At 44.5% G+C, this 22289-nt stretch overlaps 1 pseudogene; it reads left to right on the plus strand.

The window, feature by feature from the left end:
* The first annotated feature begins 13959 nt into the window (after positions 1-13959).
* On the plus strand, positions 13960-15297 carry LOC101571879 (annotated as a pseudogene).
* The last annotated feature ends 6992 nt before the right edge of the window (positions 15298-22289 follow it).

Raw genomic sequence — 22289 nt, forward strand, 5'->3', positions numbered from 1 at the left:
CTGGCTAGGGCTCCTGCAGTCACTGTGTACATTATCTGGGTATTTAGCTGGTGGGCTTACCAGGTGCCATATTGTAACTTTACCCCAACAATTTGGAAAAACAAACAGAGAAGTTCTGACCTTTCCGATTTCTTTGGCTTCTGCATCCCTTTTGTTATGACTCCTAATTATTAAAGTGCAGGCTGGAACATGTTAGTATTAGTATTAACCACATGCAGGCACGGTCCAAAGATTCCCTATCTTAAACTGCTAATAAGCCTTATAAATATAGAAATGGTGTTTCTTTTGTGTGCACTTATCTAATCTTTCTCTTATCAAAGGGCTTAATCTCAGTCTTACTGGAAATTTCTCGGTTTCCTCCATTTGAGAATGGCCCCAATCTAGAACAGCTGTCTTGCTCCCTGGAGAAAACAGCCCCAACTGGCATCAGTTTTGTTCTGATTATGCTCCTGGGAGGAGGTGGAGAGTACAGTATATTCCAAAGCCATCTCATTTAAACGTTCTCCAAAACAACAAGGCTGTGCCCCGAGGTGCTATCTGGATAATATAGGGCTGTAGGGCATTGGTGCTGGGCTCTTCCTAAAGATCCATTTGTGTAGCCCCGTTCAAAACTTCCTGAGAAGGAACCGCACTGGGGGTCCGAATGTGGATCTGTGATAGTACGCTTGGCTAGCACGCCAAAGGCCCTGCGTTCCAGCCCCAGCACATTTTGTAAAAGCCAAGTCTGTATGGGACTGTTTGATAAAAAGCACTTTTTTTTTGGTACCGGGAATCGGACACACAATCCTGTGCTTGCCAGGTGGGCGCTGTGCTACTGAGCTATATGCCCGGCTCCTGTTATAAAGCACCTTATTTAAAAATAAAAAATAAAAAATAAAAATGGGAAAGGACAGTAGAACAAGGCAATTAAAACCTGTCTCATCCAGCCTTACAGAAAGGACCTTTCTCAGTGAGCCCTAAAAACGCCCGGTCACCTCTTCCTCAGCGACTTGCAGAAACCTTTTAAACCTTCCGCCTGTACCTGTGTTTGCCAAGCGCGCTTGGGTTCTCTCCCTGGACTCACAAACCCTGCTCCAATTCCTATTTAAAAAATAAGTAAGTAAATAAAATGTTTGGGAAGTTTGAGCAGAAACAAAAAGAATGGGTAGTTAAGAAAAGCACCAACAAAAGTGGCAGCGCCTTCCTTTTCACTTTGTGATTCAGAAGGTGCCGCCGTGGGGTCCTGCTGCAGCACCCCACCTTCCCAAGCCCTTCCTGCTCGTGTCTCGGTTGAACAGGGAAGCGTTAAGGTCGCGGGGTGCACTCCTGCGCGCGCGAGAGGGGCGTGGGGCGCCGGCCCGGGCGGTCTTCATTCCTAGGCGGGCTTCAGCCGCCTCACTTGCGTCATGATAATACAATTTTGTATGTTAAACAACAGATGTCAAACAGAAGAAAGAGACAGGGCTTTGCTTTTCTTCTCCTGTGCCTCCTTCCCCCCAACGCAGCCATTTTTTCAGTTGCCATGACAGTGGTAATAGGAGTTTATCATTTTCCCATGCCGGCTGCATGCTAATGCGGAATCAGTTCGTGAATGTTATCTGGTTAGGCAAGAAAGCTGGCCCAGCCCGACGTGGGATTGCGCTGCCACCGGCCGGCCGGCGGGGACGCGGAGCCCGCCGTGGGTTTGGCCCCCTCCCCCAGCAAGCCTCAGCTTCCAGTTTACCCAGCAATTAATGGGAAGCAGAAGTTTTATTTGCTTGTCTATTAACATATCAGTTACAATCTGCCCGGAACGACTGATGTTCCCCGCGCGTGTTTACAAAGTAAGCTGACCAGTGGGCAAACTGACCGTGGCCTCTTTTGAAAAGAACAAAGATGACCTAGAAGACAGAAATCATATAGAATATCTAGAAGTCCTATCTGTACATTATACATGCCAATTCCACTCTTTCGTCCTTAACGCTAACTGAACTGTGAAAAACATCAGGCCCATTTAGATTTGAAGATTCTTAATACTGAGAAAGTTATAATTTTTTAATTTTTTTTGCAGAACTGGGAAAATCATAATATTTTTGTAAGAACACTTTTTCTTTCCATGAACAAAGATGATCTAGAAATCGAGAAAAATCCCATTTAGAAGGACATTTAGTCTTTTTTTTTTTTTGACATTTAGTCTTTAAAGAGGAAAAGTTAAAAAAAAAAAAAAAGTAGTTCAATCCTAATGATTGTTTTTTTCTAGTACTTTTCTGTATATTTAAATCAATATTTAAAATAGATTTGAATCCAAATCTTTCAGTTCTTCGGTGAATTTAACATGCTTAAAGTCATAGTCGAATGAAGAGAAAGGAAATTAAAGAAAACGAAGAAGAAACAATGCAGCGGGGAGCAGATCAACAGTAAACCCCAGAGTGATTGATAGCATACTTGGGTTTATTTCCCTCTTAATTTCCAACAGAATGTGGCAGCGGCTGTCGCTGTGTTTGCCTGTTTTTTTCCCTTCCTAATCCCTTTTAAAAAAAAATGCTTGCATCCACTGACCACTCAATGATTACTTCAATTGTTGATAGAGTTTATTCCCAAGAATAGTAAAGCCAGTTGCCTTTTTTTTTGCATTGTCCTTATTTTTTAGGCATCTGGCACATTTTATTCCTTTTTTTGTTATTTTGAGTTGTTCTTTCATCCTTATCTGCAGAAAGCAGCATTAGCGTGCGGCAGATAAGACCCGGATCCAGATGTGCATATCAAAGGATGAACAGCTACTTATTAAGAAAAACTTTTCTTTTTAAGCCGAGCTTCTGTTCAAAGGAATAATAAAGCCTATGGCGTTAGTGACAAACTGGTAATTCAATGCCTTGTCACTGCCATGCATTGGAATGGAAAAAAAAAAAAAAAAAAAAAAGGAGAGAGAGAGGTCAAAGAAATTGGTAAGGTCCACATTCGAGAAAGCCGAAAAGGCAGATCCAGTGTAAATGCTCCTCTCCTCCCAGCACCCGCGTTTATGCCCCGCTGTGTTTATTCACTGTTTTCTGGAGGAAATGAATGAGCCCCAAATGGACGAGCTGCTCTGACTGAGGATGAATTTGGAATTACCAAATTTATTTTTAGAAGAGTGAAATGTGTTTACATTGGGAGCGTCCTATTTCAATGCCACAGAACAGAGCTTCCTCCGCATTTGAAAGTGTGTTTAAATGCACACAATGCACATGCATAGACCAGCCCTGGAAGAGTCCAAGAGGAAACCTTGAAGGCCCTTCCACTGCCCGCTCCTAGGGTTAGTGAGCTTCCTCACGGCCAGTGTGTGCCTCCCTTGTGGAAATTTTATATATAAATAATATATATATAAATCATGTATATTATATAAATAATATATATCATATATATATCACCATGTTATTAAAAAATGCTGTCATCCCACAGTGTGCTTTATCTCAACCTAAAAAACTTGTCATGGGCCCAAGGAGATAGGTCAGTAGAATAAGTGCTTGCCTGGCAAGCACAGGGTCCTGAGTTCAATCCCCGATTCCACAGTAAAATAAAATAAAACAAAAATAAAGAACTTGTCAGCCTTTCCCGTGAGGCACACGTACATCCGCTTCAGTCTTCCTACTGCATCATGGCGTGGCTCTGCCACCCCTGCAAGCAGCCATCTCCCTCCTGGGATCCACTGTAAGTTTCTCTCACTGTTTTGGTCCTGGAGGATTTGATTTGATATTGAAACAGTGGAGTAAGTGCCCTGCTGGGCCGCCCGCCTGGGGGCTGGTCTCCCTCCTCTCTTCTTGTGTATTACTTTTATCTATTGTCCAAAAAAGATTTGTTTCCGCAACCAGGCAATGTTATGTGCCTGTACACTTCAGCCTGAAGTAAAGTAGAAATAAATTCATTTCTTACTCTTTTTCTGACTTAAGATTTTAGAATTTTTTTTTAAATTCTGAGGGCCTTTGGCTTCATTTTTGTTCTGGGTTTCTTAAGCTGAGAACTAACAAAATGGCCTCAACTAATTCTTTACATATATTCTTTTTCAAGTTAGCTATCAGATTTTAATCTGTCAGGATGCCATTAGAGATTTGGCTTTTTTTTTTTAAAGTTTGTCCTTTTTTTTTTTTTTTTAGACCCTGTCTTCATCCTCTTTGTTTGGTAAATAAAATAAACAGTGAAGTAAACTTGGCCCAGGACTGAGAGCTACTAAATTAATTTAATCATGAAAATTATTGTGGTATTGATTTAAAATGATAATGGAAAATATTGAAATGAATGAGAAGATATTCTGACATAAAAAATGTTGAATGCTAACTAAAGCAGCAAGTTGTAAGTCTACGTGTGTCATACGATCTAATGTGGATGGGGGGTGGGGGGCAGGGCGGAGGCTGCTGGTTAGCTCAGTTGTTTAAGCACCTGCTCATGCAAATGCAGTCAGGTGCAGGATACCACAGTTCAGTCCTCACCTCTCCTGCATTACCAGACCCGCCCTTAAGGCAGCCTGAGTGAGCAAAAAAAAAAAAGGAAAAAAAATCATTATAATGATTTTTTTGAACATTTTTTTGAATCATTGATGTTCAAGTGGTGATGTGTGGATGGAATAGGAATGAACTTTCTATTTCATTTTGTTTTGATTTTTTTTACACTTTTTAATTTTTTTTTTCGGGGGAGGGGACCAAGGATTGAACTCAGGACCTTGAGCTTGCCAAACACGTTCTTATGACACTGAGCTATCTCCCCAGCCCTTAATTAACTAATTTTTTTCAAGACAGACTTGCTATATACCAATCTGGCCTCCTGCCTCAGCCTCCCAAGCACTGGGGTCATTGGTGTGTGCCGCTTGACCAGGCTGTTTTGGTTTAGTTTTTGGTGCTGGGACTGAACTGAGGGTCTCACACATTCTAAGCATACACCCTACCACCCCCAACCCCACATTCTCCTTGTTTAATTTAACTTTCATGGATATCTGCTCAGGTGGCTCAAAAGTAAGAGTAGAGAAGGGTTTCTTTTTAACTCTCCTGAGCCCTGTCTCTAGGATTGGGTCCTTCCTCCACTCCCAAAGTGCTCCCAGTTACCATTTTTATGCTTCTTTTGTTCTGCACCGCTTTTAGCCATATTCATGGCCAGGTGTGTGAGCACACCTCTGTGTGTGTGTGTGTGTGTGTGTGTGAGAGAGAGAGTGAGAGAGAGAGAGAGAGAGAGACAGACAGACAGACAGACAGACAGACAGACAGACAGAGACAGAGACACACAGAGACAGAAAGAGAAGTACCCTATATTTTGCTGTTCCCACTTAATAAAGGGAGTGCATTTCCCACGGCCACGCCAATGAGCAGCTGCTCAGAGGTGGCATGGTGGTTTGGGTGCCCTTCCACAGTGACACCTTGGCCCCCAGCCAGCTGGGGGAATGGTGTGGTCAGGGCTGGGGGCAGGAGACGTGGGGCTTTCCGATCAGTCTGCCCATGCACATCCAAGCCCTACGGCGCTTCAGGTTGTAGGGATTTCAGCACTTTCCCTTGCTGGATGTGGTCAGTGGGGACCATGGCAGGCCTGACCAGCTGCCCCAGGGGTCACAGCAGCAGAATGAGGAATGGCTCTTCCCCCATCGCTGCCCTTGCTTGTCACAGCTGCTGGGGATGGAGAGAGACTAGGACTGGGGCCGCCCTAGAGATTTCAGCTGGAGCTACTCACTTTCCAGCTGTGAGTGTCCAGAGCTCAAGCCAGGCGGGGTGGCGCAGGCCTGTGCTCCCAACACTGTGAGAGGCGGGGCAGGAGAACTGGAGTCCGCACCCAGCATGGGAAGTTTAGAGTTGTTTGATTGAACATTTTTTTTGTGTGTGTGCGTGGTACTGGGGAATGAACTCAGGACCTTGGGCTTGCCAGTAGAATTGATCAAAGAAACGTGGGAGGGAGAAGATGCTGGAGACTGGCTCAGGGTTCTCTGGGTTCAGTCCCTAGTAACATAACACACTCCCACGTGCACACACACGCACACAAACACACTTAGTGTGGAGCCTTTAAAAAATTCAAGCCCCAGGGCTGGTGAGATGGCTCAGTGGTCTAAAGCATCTACTTAGAACAAGCTTAGCAAAGCACAGGGACCACGGTTCAATCCCCCAGCACCACATGCCAGCCAGCCCCGCCCCCTGGTGGGCTGAGCTGGCCACACACACACACACACACAAATAAATAAAATTAAAAAAAAAAAAAATTCAAGCCCTGTATGTCCACACAGTTTTCTGGGCACATTTGTTTTGCTCCTTCAGCCGCGGCTTCAGCTATCCTTCAGCAGAGTCCACCGCGTCCTGTAGCAGTGGCTCCTGCCATCAAGTGTCACCACACGCGGAGCTTGTAACCCACACCGAAGCAGAAGTGGAAATGGCTGATCAAGACAGGGCACTCGGGCCTTCCGGGCCTCCCCTGGCCCTTTGGCCAATGTGCAGGGTCACAGTGGGACGTGTGAGAGTGCCAAGTGACGCCCGTGCCCCTGGGTGAGGCTCTTTCTCCTGGCTGCAAGGTTGCTTCTGCTGCAGCAACTCCTGCTCCTGCCCGCAGGCTCCCAGGAACCCTGCTGAAGATCCTGATCTCACTAGGTTCGGGCAATGCCAGTGGGCTCCGGGCTGCAGGGTCTCCCCAGAGGTACTAAGGCTCCTGGATTTCAATCCTAAGGACTCAGAAGAAGCCGGTCACAGTTGGCAAAACCTGGAAGCTCATGGATTTTCTGTGAAGCCAGTTTGCCCCTGTCCAATCAAGTTCTCCTGGATGGCATGTCCTCCCCCGTGGGGTGGCAGTGACACAGGGTCCTTCCTAATGTGGGCCCAGTCTGGTGGCAGAGCATGTTCAGCATGAGCCTTGCAGACAGCACGATTGTCTCCAGGCCACCTCCATGCCTGTCACTCCTTCCAGCAGGTACAGTCAGGCTGGCCCCTCCTCGGGGGTCCCCTGCATCCTGAGCAGTCGCAAGAGTACTGTCAGCAGAGGAGTGACAAGTTCTTCTTCCTGAGCTTTCAGGAGGCGCTGGGGGACAGGTTGGCAGCAGCAGCAGGAGGGCAGGGGTGGCAGCTGGGTGGCCAGGTCCTAGGCAGTGGTGGCAAAGCCTCAGGGGGCGCCACAGAGCTCGGAGCTGGGGGCTGCATTCAAGGTCAGGGTGCACCCAGCAAAGGTGTCCTGGGTGTTCAGTTCCTCAGTGGCATGTCGTGACTCCGTGACAACTGACAGGTACGATCCCCACCACCTCAGCCTCTCCAGGCTGTAAGCCAGAGAAGACCTGTGTGGCCCTTGGGACGTGTTTCTTCTCAGTGCTGTCCCAGGGTGCACCAGTCCCTAAAAGCAGGGTGGAGTACTGGGGAAGAGGACTGGGTATAAGAACAGCAGGCCAGGTCAGGTTCACATGACTATGGGGGTCTCAGTTTTTTCATCTGTAGAATTGGGCTCACCACATGATAGTGGTCTTCAAGGGCACACCCCTAACTTCCTGCCACTGTACCCCAGCTCCTAAGAATTTCACCATGGCCCCAAATTGCCTTGGAACCAATCATTCAACATGTGGGCTTTCAGGGTATTTCAAGGTCCAGACTATGCTAGGATGGATGCACTGTCGTTTCTCTACCCCGTCTCCTATTGATAGGTTGGCAACTGGACAATATTTTCCAAAGTGAGCCATATGTATATGACCTTTAACCCAACTTTTCTATCTAGGAATTGATCCAGCAGATATTCTTACTGGTATAAAAAACAAAGTATATCACAGCGCATAGTTTGCAGTAAGCAAGGCCTGGTGTGTACAACTCTAATCCCAACACCCAGGAGGCTGAGGCAGAAAGATCACTGTGGGTTTGAGGCCAACCTGAGCTACATGAGCTACATAGTGAGACTCTGTCCAAAAGAAAAAACAAAGCAAAACAAACAAACAAAAAACAAAGAAAAATTTGTGATAATGTCCTTGAATATATGGTGAATATTTAAATATTTCAGGGCAACAGAAAAAGTACCTGATATAAGTACGGTTCTATTGATCTTTTTATTTTATGAAAAAGGAAACAAAATTTCATGTCCAAATAATAAGAGAATGCCGATAGCTATTACATTGTGTATTGCGATCTTCAAATCAGTTATTCAGACTATAAGACATAAACCAGAAAGATTCTTACTAAAAAGAAACAAACCGATAATAACACGACTCTTCCACTAGTAGTTAGGTGGCAGCCTTGCGATTCCCAGGTGACTTGCTCTTCCTCTCGGGCCCTCCAGTCCCTCATCTAGAGAATGGACACAACCGTCACAGCCTTGGGTTACAGTGGAAGTTAAATATTAAGAGCTCAATAAATAGCAGTTGCTCACGGGCTTACTGGTAATGACCACCATTACATTTACTTTTCCTTTATCTCTGCTCTGGATAAAGCACATCTGGTGATTTGTGTCTGGTGGAATCAGAATTCCAAAGGGAGGAAATAAATCGCTATCCCGCAGCTTCTGGAGTACGGGACACTCTTGCCATCTCTTCTGAAAATATGAGTGTGTGTGTGACGAGTCACGTGCTCGAGGGCTCTGGGCTTTGAGCCGTGCTGTCCACCTCCGTGTTTCTTAAGGGGTTGAATGACCTCCAGATTTCATTTAAGTTTTCTATTATTCGGTTCTGAAAGGGACAATGGGGCTCTTGTTTGAACAGCTTTGGTGAGTCCCAAAGAAAAATTGGTCATTATGGGGCCACACAAAAGGTTCCCTTTCCATACATTAGGCTGTCAATTGCTTTCCTAACGCAAAGTCGGCTAGGGGGTATAGACAGTGGGGGAGAGAAAAAGATTATTTTGTGTCCACAGCGAGATGTCAATAATTAACAGGAATAAATGAGATTTCATCTCACATCTTTGCAAAGATAAAGATTGTGCAAGTGAGAAATCCCGAAGTTTTCAGTCCTCCCTTTCCGCTGGCCTTTAACCATCCCTGGGCTCTGATGTTTGTTGGGTCAACAGACAGAATTGAGGGAGGAACAGCAGAGTTGGGAGTTTAAAACTGTAGCTACTCCTCTCCCCAAAGAATAATACATACACAATAAAATGAAAACAAAACAAAAGCAAAAAAAAAAAAAAAAAAAAAATCCCTATGTAGCTTAAAGCCCCCGAGATTTTTCAGTACAAAGCCCCAGAGGTGCCGGAGCAGTTTTGCAAGATGGTCAGACACATTTTCAGCTTTGTGGACCTTTATACCAAAAGTCATGGCTTTATAAATATATATATGCAAAAAGGGCAGATTCCAGTCTCTGCAAGAAAATGTTTCCATTCATCCACTTTGAATGGTGATTAAAATTCTATCACAGGAGGGGTGGGGGAGTTTGGTCATTTATCTTAAAAATGAAAACTACAAAAATAAGCATATTTTATGTTGGTTTTCACCAAATGAAAGTCATACTCACGTCTGAGTACAGGGTAAGGACACAGTTAAGAATGAACAAAGTGCCGTTTGTTCTCTTCTTGGGAGGGGCTGGCTGACTTCCCCAGCAAAATCAGATATTCTTTATTTTATAGTTGTTCCATTGAAGCATAAGTAATAGCAACTTTGTGGTTGGGGGAGCCAGGGAGATGGCTCAGTGGAATAAGCGCTTCCCTGGCAAGCACAAGGGTCTGAGTTCAATCCCTGGTTCCGCCAAAAAAAAAAAAAAAAACAAGGTTGGACTGGGGAGATAACTCAGTGGCATAAGCGTTTGCCTCACAAGCACAACGTCCCGAGTTCGATCCCCAGTACCATAAAAAAATTAAAAATAAATAAATAATAAAATAAAAATACAAGGTCTTGTTTTTCCCAATCGACTGTTGTAATCTTTGCATGTTGAAACTTTTCTCTTTTTTTGAAACTTTTCTTTCTCTTTTTGTGTTTTAACTATATCATGGAAATTTTCAGATATATTAAAGTGTACAGAGACCAACTGGTGCCAGTATTTTAATAAAAATTTAAAGGCTTCCTGAATTCAATCCCCGGTTCTGGGAAAAAAAAAAAAAATTTAAGGGCTGGCAAGATACCTCAGTGAATTAAAGCACCCGGTTAGGCAGACAAAGGGACCAGGGTTCAATCCCAGGAAACAAGCCATACTGGCCCCATCCCCGGGCGCGCTGAGATAACATTTGAGACTGGGTGTGGTGGCACACACCCATAATCCCAGCACTTGGGAGGCTGAAAACAAGAGGATCACTACAAGTCTGATCTGTGCAGTGAGACCCTGTAGACCCTGTACTAAACACATAAAAAAAATTAAAATTTGCAAGTTTGAGACCAGCCTGGGCTACACAGCAAGTTCAAAGCTAGCCTGTACTACAAAGCAAGACCCTGTCTCAAAAAAAAAAAAAAAAAAAAAAAAAATTGGTATGATGCAAGCATGAAGAAAAATCTTTTACCAATAAAACAAAACAAATTCTGGGGAGACATCTGAAAGGTGGCAGAGAAGGGAGCAGCTACAAATCAACCTCTTCAAGAGTCAGACACAGGAAAATAGTACCCAGGGTAAAAGAAGAAGGAGGGAGGGAGGGTTAGGGATACAGCCCAGCGGCACAGTACCTACCCAGCAAGTGCAAACTCCTGAGTTCAATTCCCAGTACCAAAAAAAAAAGGAAGGAGGTCAATCCCTGGGCCCAAGAAAGGCTCTGTTGGGGAAATTGGAGCCCACAGAGACAGAGAGAAGACATATCTCAACACAGAACAAGAAAAGGACAGTCTGTATTTTCTTCCTGGCCCTCAGCTTGTGGTTTGAGAAAGGAAGATCGAATTTACAGATGGTGACAGAGGGCGACTCTAGGGACCTCTAGGGAGAAGCCCACCAATGGCCCAGAGCAGAGGATGTTGTGCGCTACGTCGGCTGGTGAGCGACTGCAGTCCAAGTGACCTCCATGTCTCCTGGTGCTAAACGCCCACAGTGACTGGGTGAGGGCCAACCTGGAGGTGTCCAGGACCCAGGAGCCACAGCCAGCCCAGCAAGAGACACCAGGCTGTTGTGAGCTGCACAACACAAGCCGCGGGTGCACGGCCAGCGTCGGTCCCTGGGCCTTCCATGGGCTTGAAAGTACTAGAAGCATCACCATTCCCTAATGCTGCTGCAGGCTCACCGGGTTTATCCAGCAGGGATTTGGGCTCTGAGCGCCAACTTTGTCAGGGTCACGCCCCAAACTGCATATGGCCACAACATTCTAGATCCCAGAAGACAGCCCCAGGCTTGAAATCACAGCTTTTGGGTTCAGGGTTGTGGTGGTGACTTGTGATTTTTGTTTTGTTTGGGGTTTTTTTGTTGTTGCTATTGTTGTTGTTGTTGTTGTTGTGTGTGTGTGTGTGTGTGAACATTGTTTCAGTTTTTGTGTGTGGTTTTGTTGTTGTTTTTTGTTTGTTTTGCAGTACCAGGGATAGAACTCAGAACCTTATTCTTGCCAGGCAGGTGCTTATGCTACTGAGCTATATCACTGGACCTTCTGTTTTGTGATTGTTTGGGGCTTTTCCTTCTTTCTTTCCTCCTGTCTTCTTCGCCAGTCCCCCATATCTTGGGTCATCTTCCTCTATCCTTGTGTCTGATCTCTTTCTCTTATTTCTCTACTTTTTTCCTCTTATCCCTTTCAAATTTTTTCCCTTAAGGTAAAATCTCTCTATTGAGTGGGTATTTACTGTAAATAATTTTCTCATTTGTCTTAGATTTGGTTGTCAATCTTTTTTTTTGGGGGGGGGGGCGGAACCAGGGATTGAACTCAGGCCCTTGCACTTGCCAGGCAAACACTTATTCTACTGAGCCATCTCCCTGGCCCCATGGTTGTCAATCTTATACCTGTGGCTAAAGGCAGCAAATTAACAGTCTATGCTTGATGCTATTTTTATTACTCGTTGGACTACTTTAGCCAAGGTAACAGCTACTTGTTATCAGCTGATCTCTCCTGTATGCCAATACCTAGATTGTCTAGGAGTCATAAATAATACACAGTCTAGGGCCAATGAACTAGGTGTGAGGCCAAACAGACAGCAGCCTTGCATCCCTAATAAATTGAAGAGATAGGATCCTAGGAGGGATTCAAAAACCAGATAAACCTAGAAAACATTTCTGAAAGGTACTTACTTCCTAAAGAATTTGATATTCAGATAAGTGAGGCATGCAGAACTCCAGTTAGATATGATTTTTATTTTTTTTATTTTTTTTTTAACATTTATTTAGTGTGTGTGTGTGTGTGTGTGTGTGTGTGTGTGTGGCCAGCTCAGCCCACCAGGGGGCACGGCTGGCTGGCATGTGGTGCTGGGGGATCGAACCGCGATCCCTGTGCTTTTCCAAGCTTGTTCCAAATAGGTGCTTTAGACCACTGAGCCATCTCTCCAGCCCCTAGATATGATTTTTAAAGAAGTCTACCCCAAGCATATAATAGGGAAGATTCTAGAATTTCAACACAAGAAAAATATTAAAAGCTGTTAGAGAAAATAATCAAATCACATATAAATCAAAGCCCATCAGAATTATAACAGACATTTCAACACAAAACTAAGGAGAGGGACTGATGAGATAGCTCAGTGGACAAAAGTGCCTGGATAAGCAAGCTTAGGCAAGTGCAGAGACTACAGTTCAAACCCAGGCACCACATGCCACGCCAGCCCCACCCTCAGGGGCGGCTGAGCAGGCCAGAGTCCAGGCGTGGGGGCATATGCCTATAACCCCAGCGCTGGGGAGGCTGAAAGCTGGGGAATCACAGAGAGTCCGAGCTGCACAGTGAGACCCTGCAACAACTAAATACATTTCCAAAAAAAAACCTAAGGAGAGATTGGAATGAAGAAATAAGACACTTTCATGACAAGAACACCTCAAGAAATTCATGACCACCAAAGTAGCACCCCAAAATATTCTGAAAGACATTTGAGAAAGATAATGAGACTGTGACTTCATGAACCCCGTCAGAAGGAATCCACCAGACAAGGCAACTAAATGGGGCAGGGGACAGGGGAGGAACAAAAATCAGGACAACAACATGACAAGGATAAGTCAATACATATCAGTTGTAACCAGCGATGTTAATGGTCTCCATCCACCAATCAAATGAAACAGACAGGCAGAATGGATTAAGAAGCAAGATCCAACAATATGCTACACAGAAGAAACACACTTAATTCAGAAAGAAACTCATGGACTGAAAGTTAAAGGGTGGAAAACAATGTACCATGAAACAGGAACTCAGAACCAAGACAAAGTGAATTTCAAACCAAGACTTATCAAGAGAGACGAGGCCACTAGATCTTTCTAAAGGAAACAATCTAAGAGGAAGAAATGACAATCAGAAATATATATGCATCAAACACTGGCACACTCAATGATGTAAAACAAGAATTATCATACATGAAAAATCAAATAAGTATTTCTACAACTCTAATAATCTCAATATGCTACAGTCACAACTAGGTCAACTAGATGAAAATCAACAATATCTGAACTGAACCAAACTTTCCAGAAAATGGACTTAAGTGTTTACAGAGTGCTCCATGCCACATGTGAATGCACATTTTTTTTCAGCTTCATGTGAAATACTCTCCAAAATTGACCACAGACTAGTCCATTGAACATGCTTAAGTAAATGAAAAGGAATTGAAATTGGTTCATGAATATTATCAGACCATAGTGTAATGAAATTATTAATCAATAACAAAAGAGGGGCCTGAGGCGCTTCCTGTCGGGCGAGCTGAGGAGAGGTTCTGAAGAGAAATCTTCTAGACTTCAGGATTTCAGAAGTGAGAATATATTGCAGCTTTCAGTTAAGCCTGTAGGCAAGCAGACCGACAGACCTGGTAAACCACAGAAACTGACCTGTTGAGAAACGTGACACAAATACTGGGAAAATCCTGCTCTTCCATGTGAAGGGTAGGACAATGTCGCACATTAAAAACTCTTACTCTTTTGATGCTCCCTCGTACTTTATTAATTTTGCATCCTTGGATTATGAGGAAGACGCAGAAAACATAGATGCGTGCTTTGAGGAGAAGGCCAATATGTTCCTTGGGGAAAATGGGTCAGGAGAGATGGTGCCGAGCAAAACTCCCTTGAGGAAAGCAAATCTTCAGCAAGCCAGTCACATACCTTTGCAACCAGTTCAGAACATTTACTACAAAGAGGCAGAAAACATTAATCTTATGGAACATTCTAATTCATCGGATGCTTGTTGCACTCTGAAAGTTGAGGGAGTCAAATCAAGAGATACTCCAGCCCAGCCCCAGCGGATATCTCTTAGAGTCCTGGCTCTGAAAGATTTGAAGAGGAAAGAAGAACACCCTATTCCCAAGAAAGCAAAGAGATGTGCCACTTCTGTAATCAGTGAAGTTCCACCTTACAAAAAAATGAAAGTGTGCACATTCAAAGCACCAGAAGTAGATCCCAGAATTGAAGGTGGGCCTGTCTTGCTGAAGAGACCGCCTGTGAAACCACCCACCCAGCCTCTTGGCGTTGATTCGGATATTGAGAAAATCATCCAGGAGCAGGGGTCAGAGAAGAAATCGGAAGATGAACACTTTGAATTTCGGGCCAGACCTTGCCCGCCTGAGGCTTCGGGAGGAGCTGTGTATGCTCCTGAAAAGAAAGTCCTTCCACTCACCGTCCCCAAGGCTCCAGGCTTTGCACGGAGGAAAAGGAGGAACAGGAGGAACAGAATCCGCTTGCCCACCAAAGCAGATGAGGTACCCAAGTTTAAGGCCCGTCCCGTACCTCATTTTGATTGCATTAACCTGCCAGAGAAGAAGATAAAGAATGTGACCCAAGTTGAGCCGTTTGACTTGGAGACTGACAAGATCGGTGCTAAGAGGGCTCAGGTGTGGAAGCTCCAGCTGGAGGAGGAACTGAGACAGCAGAAAGCAGCAGCTTGCTTCAAGGCTCGTCCAAACACGGTCACCTCCCAAGAGCCCTTTGTTCCCAAGAAAGAAAAAAAATCAGTTCCTGTTCAGGAACCTTTCCAGTTGGCCACTGAGAAGAGAGCCAAGGAGCGACAGGAGTGGGGAAAAAAGAATGGCAGAGTTGGAAGCCCAGAGAGCTCAGTGGCTGGAGGAGGCCAGGCAGCAGGAAGAGGAACAGAAGAAGGAGGAGCTGGCCAGGCTCCGGAAAGAGCTGGTGCACAAGGCAAATCCAGTACGTAAATTCCGGCCTGTGGAGATAAAGGCCAGTGACCAGCCGCTCACCGTGCCCATCTCTCCTAAATGCTGCTCGCGGCTCTACTGCTGAGCTAAGCTGGGAGTTGCTCCTTATGGCGTAGCAGGTGTGGAGAGAATGTCCCGTGTCTAACAGAGCACTTGGCCTGCGGAGGGGCCAGCTCTGTGCGGAAGTGTTTGCATACATTTTAAGGCAAAAATGAAACTCAACTATCTATACCTTAAAAAAAAAAAAGAAAGAAAGAAACCACAATAGCTTTTTAAAAAACATTGCTCTGTTTTTTTTTTTAAAAATATCTATTTATTTATTTGGTACAGGGTCTCACTATGCAGCTCAGCCTTGTAGTGATCTTCCTGTCTCAGCCCCCACAGTGCTGGGATTACAGGCGTGTACCACCACGCCTGGTTTTGGTGGCCAGTGTGCCTGGCATTCCGGGCCCAAGCAGCATTTGGTACTAGGGATCAAACTCGGGTCCTTGCACTTGCCAGGCAGGAGCTTAGATGGCTGAGCCATCTCCCCAGCCCACAATAACTTCTTAAACGCCTGGAAATTAAATAACACCCTCTTGAGCAAGCAGTGGGTCATAGAAGAAATTAAAGAAGATATTAGGGAGCCGGGGAGATGGCTCAATAGGATAAGCGCTTGACTGGCAAACGCAAGGATCTGAGTTCACAATTAAACGATAATGCTAATAAAACATACCGGAATTTACGGGACACAATAAAAGCAGTTCTTTTTTTTTTTTTTTTTTGCAGACCCAGGGATTGAACTCAGGCCCTTGTGATTGCCAGGCAAGCGCTTATTCTACTCAGCCAACTGCCCGGTCCCATGAAAGCAGCTCTGTGAGATAAATTTATATAGGTAAATTCTCGTATCAGTTTAAATGCCTGCCTGGCAAGCACAATGACACAGGTTCGATCCCTGATACCACACGCTATGCTGGCCCCACATCATGCAGACCACTGAAACCAGGCATGGTGGCACACTCCTGTAATCCCAGCACTGAGAGGCTGAGATAGGAGGATCACTGTGAGTCCTAGCTGCATACCCTGTACCAGATAAATAAGTATATCTTTTTAAAAAAGATATAAAAATTATAAGTAAACTAATACTTCAATGAAATTGAGAATGTATTTAACAATCTACCAAAAAACAGAATTCCAGGCACTGATGGATTCACTGTTAAGTCCATAAGAAATCTGAAGCCCTAACGTGCTAATTCTCGAGCTCTCTGATGAATGTGAAAGGGAAGCAATGCTCCCAGATCCATTGCTGGAGACAAACATTACCGTGACACCGAAACCAGAAAAGGGTGCAAACGAAAGAGACAATCGCAAGCCAACTCCTCCAAGAAACACAGATGCAAGAAATTCCTCAATAAGGGGCCGGCAATACAGCTCAGCGGTCTAAAGTGTCTGCTTAGGCAAGCGCAGGGAGCACGGTTCAAAGCAGTTCAATTCCCGGCTCAATAAGATACTGGCAAGCAGAATAGCACACTCACAATTATATACCATGACCAAGTGGGATTCATTCCAGGGATGCATGGATTATTCAACATACACAAATCAATAAGCATAATATACCATATTGACAGAGCCAAGGACAAAAACCACATGATTATCTCAATGGATAAAAAAAAAAAAGCATTTGACAAAGTCTAACAGCCATTCATGATTAAACTGCAAAACTAGGGCTGGCCAGATAGCTCAACAGATTAAAGTGCCTGCGTAAGCAGACACAGGGACTGGGGTTTGATCCCCAGCATACCATGCCAGCCCCACCCCCAAGGCACACTGAGACAGCCACTGAGACAGGTGGTGCACACCTGCAATCCCAGCACTTCGGAGGCTGAAAACAGGAGGATCACTACAAGTATGATCTATGCAGTAAGACCCTGTAGACTCTGTACTAAATAAATAAAAATTTTAAAAAAGTTTTAAAAACTGTGATAAAACAGTATGGAGGGCCAGGAAGATGGCTCAGCAGAATAAGCACTTGCCTGGTAAGCACGAGGCCCTGAGTTCCATCCCTGGTTCCACTGGAAAAAACAAAAAAACAGTATGGTACTTGTAAAAAAAAAAAAAAAAACACCAGTATCATAAAACAAACAAAAAACCAGAACTGAGGATCAGTGGAACAGATTAAAACATGCAAAAACAACTCGAAACATACTCAGCCACTTTACCTTTTTTTTATTTTTTTAATTTTATTTATTTATTTATGTGTGTGTGTGGCCAGCTCAGCCCACCAGGGGGCGGGGCTGGCTGGCATGTGGTGCTGGGGGATTGAACCGCAGTCCCCGTGCTTTGCTAAGCTTGTTCTAAGTAGGTGCTTTAGACCACTGAGCCATCTCACCAGCCCCACTTTATCTTTGACAAAGGAGCCAAACACCTTCACTGCAAGAAAGATAATAAGTGAGGCCAGAAAAATTGGACTTCCACATGATGAAGATTAGAACTAGATCAGGGGCCAGGGAGATGGCTCAGTAGAATAAGCACTTCCCTGGAAAGCGCAAGGTCCTGAGTTCAATCTCCGGTTCCACCAAAAAAAAAAAAAAAAGAATCAACAGCTATGGTCTTACCTTATTAATAAAGCTTTTACACAGCAACAGAAATCACAGAGAAAAAAAGACCACCCACAGTGCAGGTAGAATCTTTTGTCATCTATTCCCCAGATGCTGGACTACCATCTAGAATATAGAAAGAACTCAAAAAATTGGGGCCCCCCAAAAAATTTAGAGACTCAGTGTAAAGCTGGACAGCTGAAATAAGTAGACACTTCTCCGATGAAGAGGTAGAAACAACAAATAAATATATGAAAAAAAAAGTTCAACATCACTATTTTGGGAAGAGAAGCAAATTGAAACAATACTGGTATTTCATCTCACTCCAGAAAGAATGGCTGTTATCAAGAAATCAACCAATAATAAATGTTAGCGGGGCTGTGGGGAAGAAGGAGCCCTTCTCCACTGCTGGTGAGAGTGTAGACTGGTTTAACCACGGTGGAAATTTGTGGAGATTCCTCAAAAACTCGGGTTAGAGGTTCCGTTTGACCCAATTATTGTCTTTGTTAGTATCTTCCAGAAAGAATTAAGCGCAGTAATGTATGCACACCCTTGTTTATAGTGGAACAGCTTGTAATAGCTAAATCTTGGAAACAGTCCAAATGCCCATCAACCAATGATTGATAAAGAGGATTTTTTAATACAACGAAGTACTACTCTGACATAAAAAAGACTAAACCTAGTCTTCTGATTGTAAGTGAAGCCACCTAAAGGGGAACAATTAGCAATTGAAGAAGGGAAAAATCTACCAGGATAGCAAAGATATGTTTTTTTTTTTTCTCCAATAAATACTGCAAGATAGAGAGAGACAAAGAGACAGAGAGAAAGCTGATACCTGGAAAGAAAATGAAAAGTTAACATTGTCATTTGGGGACCTTATTTGAGGTATGATAGAATAAACAACTGAAAAAAATAGTTATGACATTTCTAGCATGATTAAGATTCTAGCCCAGCGATGAGATTACTGCTGCTGAGGCAGCGTGACTGGCAGCAGTCTTGGGATGATGTAAGGGCAGCGGCACCCCTTTGGCTGTGTACTGCGATGTGGGCAGATCTAGTGACAAGGGGATGGCTTTGTCTCGGTAGAAGAGGGACCAGGTGGGTATGGATTGGGGTTGGGAAGAAACAAGTGGTGTGACTTGTTCATGTAACATAGAACATGAAATGAATCCACAGAGCATTCTAAGGATGCTTAGCATATTTATGTTTACCTTCTTTCTTTTAGATCTTTTCACCTGAAAAACTATTTCCAAAATCCTGGGAATTGCTTATGTGTGTATGGGGGGGCCTCACCTGTGCTGAGCACGCACTCCACCCCTGAGCTGTGCCTCGCCTTGGTTGCCAGGATTTGCTGTTGTTGGGTCCCTTTTGTCCCCTGTGCTTAATTGCTTGTCTTGCCTGGTAGGGGGGAGGACCACCTGGGCTGCTCTCTTGGAAGGAGGAGGGTTGTCTCCGTCTTGGCTGTGCCTGCCCCTATTTGCCTGTATTGATATGTACAGAGCTGGCTAGGGCTTTTGCTAATCCTTTCAGTTGGCCTTAAGCAATGCGTATTGGTCTAGCCAAGGTGCTGGGAGTGGCCTTTGAACATGGCAGGTGTGTTTCCCTGGAACGCCCAGTGTTCCCGGGTGTTCCTTAGAGTAAGCTGGGGGGAGAAGGGATGGCGAGCCAATGCTGCAGGCTGTCAGCTGGGATAGGCAGTTAATCTAGGTGACTGTGCTACCTAATCGGACCATGCCTGTAGGAAGCAGTTATTAGCACTGGTTACTGTTTTATGGTGCACTACATATTACTGAATAGACAAATCTAGATTGCTACATGCAAGTGTGCATATGTGTGTGTGTATACTTCATCTGCCATCACAGTGTTGCTAAATTTCTCAGGCTGTCTCAAACTTCTAATCCTCCTGCCTCAACTTCCCACAGCAGCTGGGATTATGGGTATGTGCTGCCACATCTAGCTTGATTGATTTTGGGTTTTTTTTTTAATTATTTTTTTATTTTTATTTTTTTGTGGTACCGGGGATTGAACTCAGGACCCTGCGCTTGTCAGACAGGTGCTTATTCTACTGAGCTATCTCCCCAGCCAATTTTGTTTTCTTTTAATTTGGTAATTTTTGAAATTTAAACTTTTATATTTATTTATTTACCTTGGTTCCTCTAGACAGGATCTCATTATGCAGTTTAGACTGTCCTGGGCTGGCCAAGTAGCTCAGTGGATTAAAGCACCCGCATGCAGGCACAGGGGCTGGGGGTTGGATCCCCGGGCCTGCCCTGCCGGCTCCACCCCCATGGCTCACTGAGAGGGCAATTGAGACTGGGTGTGGGGGCGCACCTGTAATCCCAGCTCTTGGGAGGCTGGAAACAGGCAGATCACTATGAGACGGATCTAGTAGTGAGACCCTGAACCCCCTGTAGACCCTTTCCTAAAATAAATAAATAAATAAATAAATAAATAAATAAAACTGTCCTTAAACTTACTATGTAGCCCAGACTGATCTTGAATTTGTGGCAATCCTCCTGCCACAGCCTCTAAGTGCTGGGATTATAGGTGTATGCCATCATGCCCTGGAGGCTAAATTCATTTTATTTTTTTTTATTTTTTTATTATTTTTTTTAATTCATTTTAAATAGTGAAAAATTCACATAGTTCAAAATCAAAAGGCACTGAGGGGGCCCGGGAGATGGCTCAGTAGAATAAGCACTTGCTTGGCAAGTGCAAGGGTCTGAGTTCAGTCCCCGGTTCCACAAAAAAAAAAAATGTACACAGGGTACTGAGGGGGCGAAATCTCCCTGACTACCATGCCCCCAGAAATACCAGTCTCCTGCTGGTACTTTTGGATATTTTATTTGCTATAATCTCATAAATATAAGTAGTTTCTTTTATTAAAAAAAAAAGGTAAAAGTAAAAGAATATACTATAACTCCTGAACATACGAACAAAGCATCTTGAATCCTCTTCCTATAATACATGAAGTTTCTCCTTATTATTGCATGCTTGACCGCATTTTGTTTAGTCAGTCCCCACCTGATAGATAACTAGGTTGTTCCCAGTATTTTACTGCTGCTCAGACAAGTAATACGGCATTGCACACCTCGCATAGAAATGATGCATTTGGGCTGGCGAGATAGCTCAGCAGACTAAGCGCCTGCTTAGGTAAGTGCAGGGACCGGGGTTTGATCCCCGGCACCACAGGCCACAGTGACCCTGCCTCAGGGCAGGGGAAGCGGGCCACCGAGACCAGGCGTGGTGGCACATGCCTGTAATGCCAGCACTGGGGAGGCTGAAAACAGGAGGATCAGTATGATTCCAAGCTGTGTAGCGAGACCCTGTACCAAACACGTAAAATTTTTAAAAAGGAACTAATGTATTTACACCTGTGTAAGGATATCTGCAGGCCGAATTCCTCGAGGCACCAACAGAATTATCAAAGTGTGTGTGTGTGTGTGTGTGTGTGTGTGTGTGTGTAAATTGGATAGGTGGATACAAGAAGCCTGCTGGGCCACACTTGTGCCCTCACGTTATGGCATCAAACTTTCTGATCCTTTGCAATCTTGGGGGGGGGCACCCAATATCTCAGTACAGTTTATTTTGCATATCTCTTACTGTGAGAAAGGTTATCGCTTCTCAAATGTTTAAATGCCTTTATTACTTCCTCTTCTGAGAACCATCATTTAAATCTTTCATCAGGCTTTTTCTGTCAGGCCCTTGGCTTTTTTTCTGATTGATTTGTAGAAACTCTCTGGGGCTGGCCAAATAGCTCAGTGGATTAAAGTGCCTGCAAGCAGGCACAGGGGTCAGGGGTTCCATCCCCAGGCCTCCCATGCCAGCCTCACCCCCCGAGCACACTGAGAGGGCAATTGAGACTGGACATGGTGGCGCGTGCCTGTAATCCCAGCTCTTGGGAGGCTGTAAACAGGTGGATCACTACGAGTCCAATCTAGTAGCGAGACCCTGAACACCCTGTAGAGCCTTCCCTAAAATACGAGAGAGAGAGAGAGAGAGAGAGAGAGAGAGAGAGAGAGAGAGAGAGAGAGAAACTCTGTACACTGACAAAATTAGTCTTTTTTGTCCTTCAGCCCTGGGGAAGAAACCCAGGGCTCCCCTGTACTGGTCACGCGCTCCACGCCAAACTGCACCCCAGCTCAGTCTCTGGCACACGAGTTGTACTAACCTTTCTCTGAGTCTTAGCTTTTGACTTTGTTTACGATGGCTTTTGCAATGCAAGCTTTTTTCTGAATAATTTCTAATCTGTGTCTTGAAAATATCCTGCCCAGGGCTGGGGAGATAGCTCAGTAGCCTAAGTGCCTGCCTGGCAAGCACAAGGTCCTGAGTTCAATCCCTGGTACATCCCGTGCCAGCCCCCAAACTGGGACTGGTGGTGCACGCCTGTGATCCCAGCGCCAGGGAGGATCACTGTGAGCCTGAGCTGTGTAGTAAGACCCTGTACTAAAACAATAAAAATGTTTAAAAAACAAATAACCTGCCCATTATAAGATTATATTTATGTTTTCTGAGAGTTTCTTCTAGTGCATCTCTGATTTTTTTTTTTTTTTTTTTTTTTTTTTTTTGGCAGAACCGGGGATTGAACTCAGATCCTTGCGTTTGCCAGTCAAGCGCTTATCCTACTGAGCCATC

The sequence above is a fragment of the Octodon degus genome, unplaced genomic scaffold (assembly GCF_000260255.1).
Source record: "Octodon degus isolate 3935 unplaced genomic scaffold, OctDeg1.0 scaffold00077, whole genome shotgun sequence".
Taxonomy (NCBI): domain Eukaryota; kingdom Metazoa; phylum Chordata; class Mammalia; order Rodentia; family Octodontidae; genus Octodon; species Octodon degus.